Source organism: Accipiter gentilis, chromosome Z (genome assembly GCF_929443795.1).
Source record: "Accipiter gentilis chromosome Z, bAccGen1.1, whole genome shotgun sequence".
In the NCBI taxonomy this organism is placed as follows: domain Eukaryota; kingdom Metazoa; phylum Chordata; class Aves; order Accipitriformes; family Accipitridae; genus Astur; species Astur gentilis.
This window is the reverse complement of record NC_064919.1, coordinates 42978788-42985155: the sequence shown is the minus strand read 5'-3', so window position 1 is coordinate 42985155 and position 6368 is coordinate 42978788. Positions and strand designations below refer to the sequence as shown.

Below are 6368 nucleotides of genomic sequence, written 5' to 3'. Positions count from 1 at the left end.
AGATTGACAAGGGAGGGGTGCATAAACTGTATAAAAGGAATGTAACTATAACAGAAAGTTGCGAGCTTTTGGCGGAGCACTGCCTCCCCGGCCGCCCAGCGCTGTTTTGCTCTTCTATCGCTTGCTAATAAATTCGACCTTTTTTATTCACTACAAATTGGCTCCTCCAATTTGTCACAAGCGTCTATAACAATGCTTGTTTTTTTAAATTAATCCTGAATGCAATCATCACCTTGATTTTGAAATTAAGTTACCTTTTATTATATACTCAGTCCAGTTCTGAGTTCTTGGTTCCCAGATTCAGTAACTGGAGGGCAGTAAAGACAAGGGGAGATGATTTTGTCACACTTCCGTGCTGTTTCTTTACATTCAGTTTCAATCTGTGCCTTCTCAGACAGCTGTGTATGTCACCTAAATAGTGAGATAGTGCTTACTGGCATGAAAGAGAGAGTTTCACATAAATCCTTCTGGCAGGCTCTCCCACTTATGTCCTCGCCAACCCTGCATAAGGTTTCTTCTGGATTTTTAATCAAATGATGTAGGGAGCTGAACCTCATGCAACTGCAGATGTGAACCCTCTGCCACATTTATTTTTGGTGTTGGCTGGAAAAAATGCACAGGCTGCAGCAAAAGATTTCCATGTATTCCTGTGGCTTCTTGTGGATGTGATGGACGCAGCTGGTGACATGCAGGGGCGCAGGTGGCAGGAGTGTGAATGCTGCCAGCAGAGCTGAAGGGTCAGCAGCCCTGTCTCAGACACCCTCTGTGCCCAGGTGGCCCCAGAGGCTGACAGCTGGCTCTGAAAAAGGGACTTTGCCAGCTTTCTTCATCTTCATGCTTAGAAAAGGGAAGATACATACTGCAAGCTCAAGAACTCTCCAGGTAATGAGTGAAACTCATTTTAGCACTGAGCAACCCATATACTTCAGGACCGCAACTGTATTTCTTTCTGACACACATGGAGCTGGGGAAGCTACAGCATCACAGGCCATTCCGTGCAGCTGTTCTCCTCCAGTTATGCATCAGAAGCTCTTCAGCTTGTCTGTGAGATTACAAAATATTCTCTAGACTCTCATGTGCTTATATTTAGTCCTATCCTGCAGCATTTGTGTTCCTGAACCTTTTCTTTCAGTTTGCTAGTGGCGAGCCACTTCATATTATTAACAATCATAGGCCTGCAGGAAAATATTAAATTATGCATATGTTTACTTACATTCTTTGTTTACATTACATTTGGAGATCAGAGACTGAATAGGAGTTTTTTATGACGATTCACTGCATTCAACTTCCCTTTGGTGTACTAGTTGGAAGGGTTCACAATGAGCTGATCTCTCCACCAAGCATAATGAAACCCACACTCTAAGGGGCCACAAATTGTTTTCTTGGGCCAGTTGAGAAAGGTTTCCTGAAAGGGAGACTTTTCAGTCCTTTATTCCATACAACTACTGAATGACTGTATTAGGGTTTTATCAGGCCAAATTGGTATCAAAGCATGAGGACAAATTAAGACAACCATTGCTGTTCATGTGGAGGGGGTATTTTTCTGCACCTGATAACAAGAATCACTACAGCTGAAATAATAGACTGGATAAAAGAAAGAATCCTTTGGGGAAAATACAGGTTAAATTAAATCACAACACTCCTGATGCGAGAGTAAAGCCATAGAATAACATTCATATTTAGCAACCATATCCATGACTAATTCTTACAAGTGATGAGCTGGTAGCAATAGCCACTGAATGCACATAAAATTTGATCCTAAGATCAGGTGTCTGTTTTTAACTTTATATTTGCTCCCAAAAGGTAACTTCACGTGAGAGATATCTTTGGAAACCCAAAAGTGGAAATGCTATATATGTCTACCTAAGGTAAAACATAGCATCTGAGGTTCATTTTTATCTTCTTTGTTATCTTTTAATATTTGTTTGTACTATTTTAAAATATGCAACCAAGGAAAAGATTACCAGGCAAGGTATAATGTTTTTTCTACCTCTCCTGGAGCTTCAGGGATGTCTCCACAGCCAATTTGCTTTACAGGCTTCCACATATGGTATACTTAACACATTGATTTTGAAGATTTCAGAAACCATTTGCAGATGAGCCTCCCTTTATATTAAGCAAAATACTGACAAAGTAGGACAGTGGCTCCAGCCATCAGCTGTAGAAGCAACTAAAGCAGAAAGGACTTCCTTGGAAAAGGATAAAAGTTAGCTGCAGCAGGGCTGCTCCATTACTCTGAACTGTGCAGGAAAAAGCCCTAGTTTTAGTGTCAAGCAGCATACCAGGTGGTACTTCTGTTAACTCTTTTTCCTAAACAATGTGTGGCATTGGGAAAAAACCAGCAAGCCAAGAATTTGGTGGTAAGAGCACCTATGGAAGCCAACAAAATAAATAAAAAAGGGCTGAGGTATGCCAGCTTCCTAGGCTTTTAAATTCAATTTCACGCATACCTGCCTCTATACCACCTCCTCCACCATGCTTCCTTACTCGCCCTCAATTTTGTTTCCTGTTAAAGCATTTATAAACATTTATAACATTTATTACTTACATACCACCGCTACTAGACTGGAGGTATGTGGGAGACCATCACAGCGTTCATGCTGCCTCTCTCAAACTCTCTTCCCCTATCCTGTGTGTCTCTTGTTTCTTTAGATGGTATCTCTCTGGAATACAGGATGCTCCTTCCTCTGTGTTGGCACAGCTTTTAGCTCAAACTGGTTTTTAGGCACTATTGTCACAAACATAATAACTAACAGTGCAAGGCAAGCCATATGTTCAACAGAGTCTGAAAGGAGCCAACATTCAGTTTCAAACTATGCTCAAAATTGTGCACAACCTCAATCAACTGTATCTTCAATCGTTAAATATAATCTTCAACTAACATTTAACAGCTTAATTTGCTGCGCCAACAAAGTGCCATACTCACATCTAGTGTTGCTTTTTGTGGATCTAAAGAAGAGGTCATTTTTTAACATGGGCTCATACTGTTCCTGTACAGCACAACCTTGTAATATAACCGAAAAAGAGAACCTATGCCCAAGCTTTAATCTGCTTAGACTATGCAGGATGGAGAAAATACTAGTTACCAGATAATACTAGTTACTAGATAACTGGCATAGTAATTAGTATATTAACTATGTTAGTTATGGCAATACCAGTCACTCCAGAATGCAGTCTACACATCTTTTATTTCTTTGTGGTCAGCATCTTGTCAGCAGTTGAAAGGTGAGTGGTAATTATAGTTTCTGAATTTTGAGTAATCTAGACTCAACATGTTGGACTGAGTTTTGCCCTCTTGCCCATGTTTCAAACACTCCTATAGAGCAACTGCTCCAAATAATTGCCACTGCTGTTGTGTTTGGCACCAAAATAAAGTCGATGTGGTACTAGTGACAAATTTTTTAAAAAGTATTTAGCAGTTATTTTCAGTATTTTTGACTTTCAGAACTTGTCTTAAGCCTGATTGTTAAAGGTGTAAAATGTTAATACTAGTGAAATATTGCCCAAATAAGATGTTACAAAAATACCCCTTCATGTAATCTTTAGATTTTTTGGTGAAAGTTACAGCAATATTTTTACACTAAGCTTTTCTTTTTAATGGCAAATAAATTTCACTGCTGGAATCACAAGCAGGTAGCTACTTTGCTCATGTTTAAGGCCAAATAAAGCAAGCCTCCAATATTCATGTACATCAGGCTATCCACTGTTCACTTGCCAACAGCAATCCAGACTGTTTTATTGTAAATGGGAAGGAAGATGATGATGATGATGATGATGGTGATGATGATGTGCCATGCCGTATGCATTTGGACAGCAACAGGAAAAGCTATTTGTCAGAGAACAGCTCTTCTTCCAAGAAATAAATAGGTTCTGAGGTAAATATGGAGCAAGAGAGAGGTTGATTTATGCTCATGATGAGGTTCTGGTCAAGTTTTTTTAGGCTAGAAGAATGCATTCCCTCAGTCACTGGAAAAGGCTGCCACGTACACAAGTAAAAGCACGAACACTCCACAATGTTGACAATCCACTGATGCAATGCACAGTTATTTCAAGAGCTCTGTACATCCCTATTGCATTGGTAGGAAACTTGACCTGTATTCCAAATTGAAAACAAAAAAAGCACTAAGGCTGCTGTAGTGCAGCTTTTGCTTAAGCTACAGCATTCTTGATCAGAAAAAAATGCATTGCTTCTCCAGTATTTGCGAAGTAATGTGTACTTTCATGGTCATTCACTCTTGTTTATATATGTCAGACCTTCTCAAATAGAACTCTTCAAAATACCAGTTTCATCTGGATTCAGAACACATACTTAAGCCTATCCAAAGTGGTACACTGATTTCAGACTCAGCCTTTCCTTGTTTACTGCAGATAGCACTAGCCAGAAAGTCCTTCCTAAGCATGGGTAGTGTGGCTGTAATCCTCAGAGAGAGGACCCTGTACTGGATATGGCTAGGTCAAGGATATTTTCTATTCTCTTCCTACAAGTGCTAGTATGTTCCAATTATTTTGGAAAGCCTGAGATTTCTAGTAGTTCTTGACACTTTAAAAACCACCTCGGTCAGGCCTGCTCTGAGTAAGTTTGCATTTCACAATGGCAAGCAGGCATCCAAATGTCCTCAGGCTCCTAAGTCCAATGTTTGTGAGCCTCCAAAACCTGAACATTTCCGTTCAATTGTGACTTGAGCTCCTAGCTACCTAAATTTCTGCAAGGCAGCCTTTAAGACATCTTTGAGTAGGTTTACACTGCAACTGATGCAGAGCTCCTTAACCATGAAAACACACAGGCTACGTCTGGAACCAGAACTTTACAGCTGACTGCGAGGTGGAGACCAAGCTACTCCACCCTGGCACGGAAGCAGTGTAAGGCAGATATATCGCATTCAGGGTCTAAAATTCATTGCTGCACTGCTTTGTGGAGATATGCCTACATTTTTCTGCTAGCAGGGATTCATAAAACTAAACCAAATCCTTCTCAGAAGGATTCTCAAACTACATTCCCAAATTCCCTGCCTCGCATACCCTGTCCAGTAGGGACAGGAGGTTTGCACAACAGATGATCCCTGTGTTTTTTTCCCCATAATCCAAGCATAACAGCATCTGCTTGAGTGGAGGGAGCTCTGTTTGCAAACTTCCCTGGTTAGCAAGGATCTGAATCCAAATTTCCCACCTCCCTTGAAAATGCAACAGGGAGTTCTGGAAGAGACTCACCCAATTTCCCCTCTCACTTTGCACAAATAATAAAATATTCGTGGTGCTAAGAAGAAGGAAGAAGTGACTTTGCCAAGCTGTGGCTCAGGCACTTGTATTGGAAAGCCAAGTTTGAATCCCTATCCTAATGAATATTTACTTAGCCCTCTGATAGCAGACAAGCTGCGGAGGCATTTCCATTCTCTCCTCCCCCACTCCTTTCACTAGCCTCCTCAAGGAGCCTGGGCACCTGCGCACCGAGAACTGAATAAACGGCGAGACTCAAAAAACGGAACACCGCAAAGCTGAACTCGGTGTTTCAGAGACCTTTCACGGTCCCGATTTTAACAGCCAGCGGCCTGCCTACCATTCCTAGACAGCTTGCAGAGCTGACCCAGTGCTAGCAACCGCTGGATGCTTTCAGCGGCCACTCCTTTTGCTGACAGGAGGTAACAGGACAATTTGCCAGCGAGAAGCCTCCCCGGCTGGCCCGGGAGCCAGCCGGCAGCCCCAGCACCCAGCCAGCTCTGAGACACAGAAGCAGGGCGGGCTACGCCAGCAGCTGCTCCAGGAGCTTAACCGTTCCCTGCCAACCTCAACGACAGCAGGAAGTATCTAATTAAACCCGTGGCGTAAAACTAAATGCTTTTACTTATACCCCAAGCTGAGGTCAGTGGGGTGTTGGCTGCCCGGCACACCGACGGCAGGGCCCCCCCCCAAAAAAAAAAGAAAAAAAAAAAGTGTGCTCCTCCACCCTGTGATCTTACCGTGCCTGCAAAGGCTGTTACAAGCAGCCAGGCAACTCTGACGGCGCAGACTACCGCCAGTTACCTCAGAGGGCCGGCGCCCGCCGCCTCCTCCGCCTCACGCCGCCGCCGCCTCACGGGTGTGGGCGGAGCCTGCGGGGCCCGGGGGCGGGGCGGGGCAAGCCGCGGCGGTGCCGGGCGGGTGAGGTCATCAAAAAGCGCCGCGGCCGTGCCGGAGGGCGGCGGGGGTTCGGCGTGAGCCCGGCAGGTAACGCCGTGGCTGCGGCGGGCGGTTGGTCGCGGCAGCTGGCGGGGCCGGCCGGGGGGCGGGCCGGCCGTTTGTCGCGCTCACCCCCTCTCCCGTCAGACGGCTCCACACGCGCCGCGTGGCCCCGGGAGCCGTCGGGTTGGCGGTGTAAGCGGCCGCCGTTGTAA

The 6368-nt window shown here is 44.3% G+C and overlaps 1 protein-coding gene across 2 annotated transcripts in view; it reads left to right on the top strand.

Annotated features, from left to right (window-relative positions):
* The first annotated feature begins 6160 nt into the window (after window positions 1-6160).
* The window catches only part of AOPEP (aminopeptidase O (putative)), a 209431-nt gene continuing 209223 nt past the window's right edge, over window positions 6161-6368 (top strand). Inside the window, exon 1 of one of the 2 annotated variants that reach the window (XM_049796253.1) lies at window positions 6161-6201. The gene's annotated coding sequence lies outside the window, so the exon portion shown is untranslated. The remainder of the gene's footprint in view (window positions 6202-6368) is intronic. The other variant, XM_049796254.1, reaches the window with a different exon arrangement.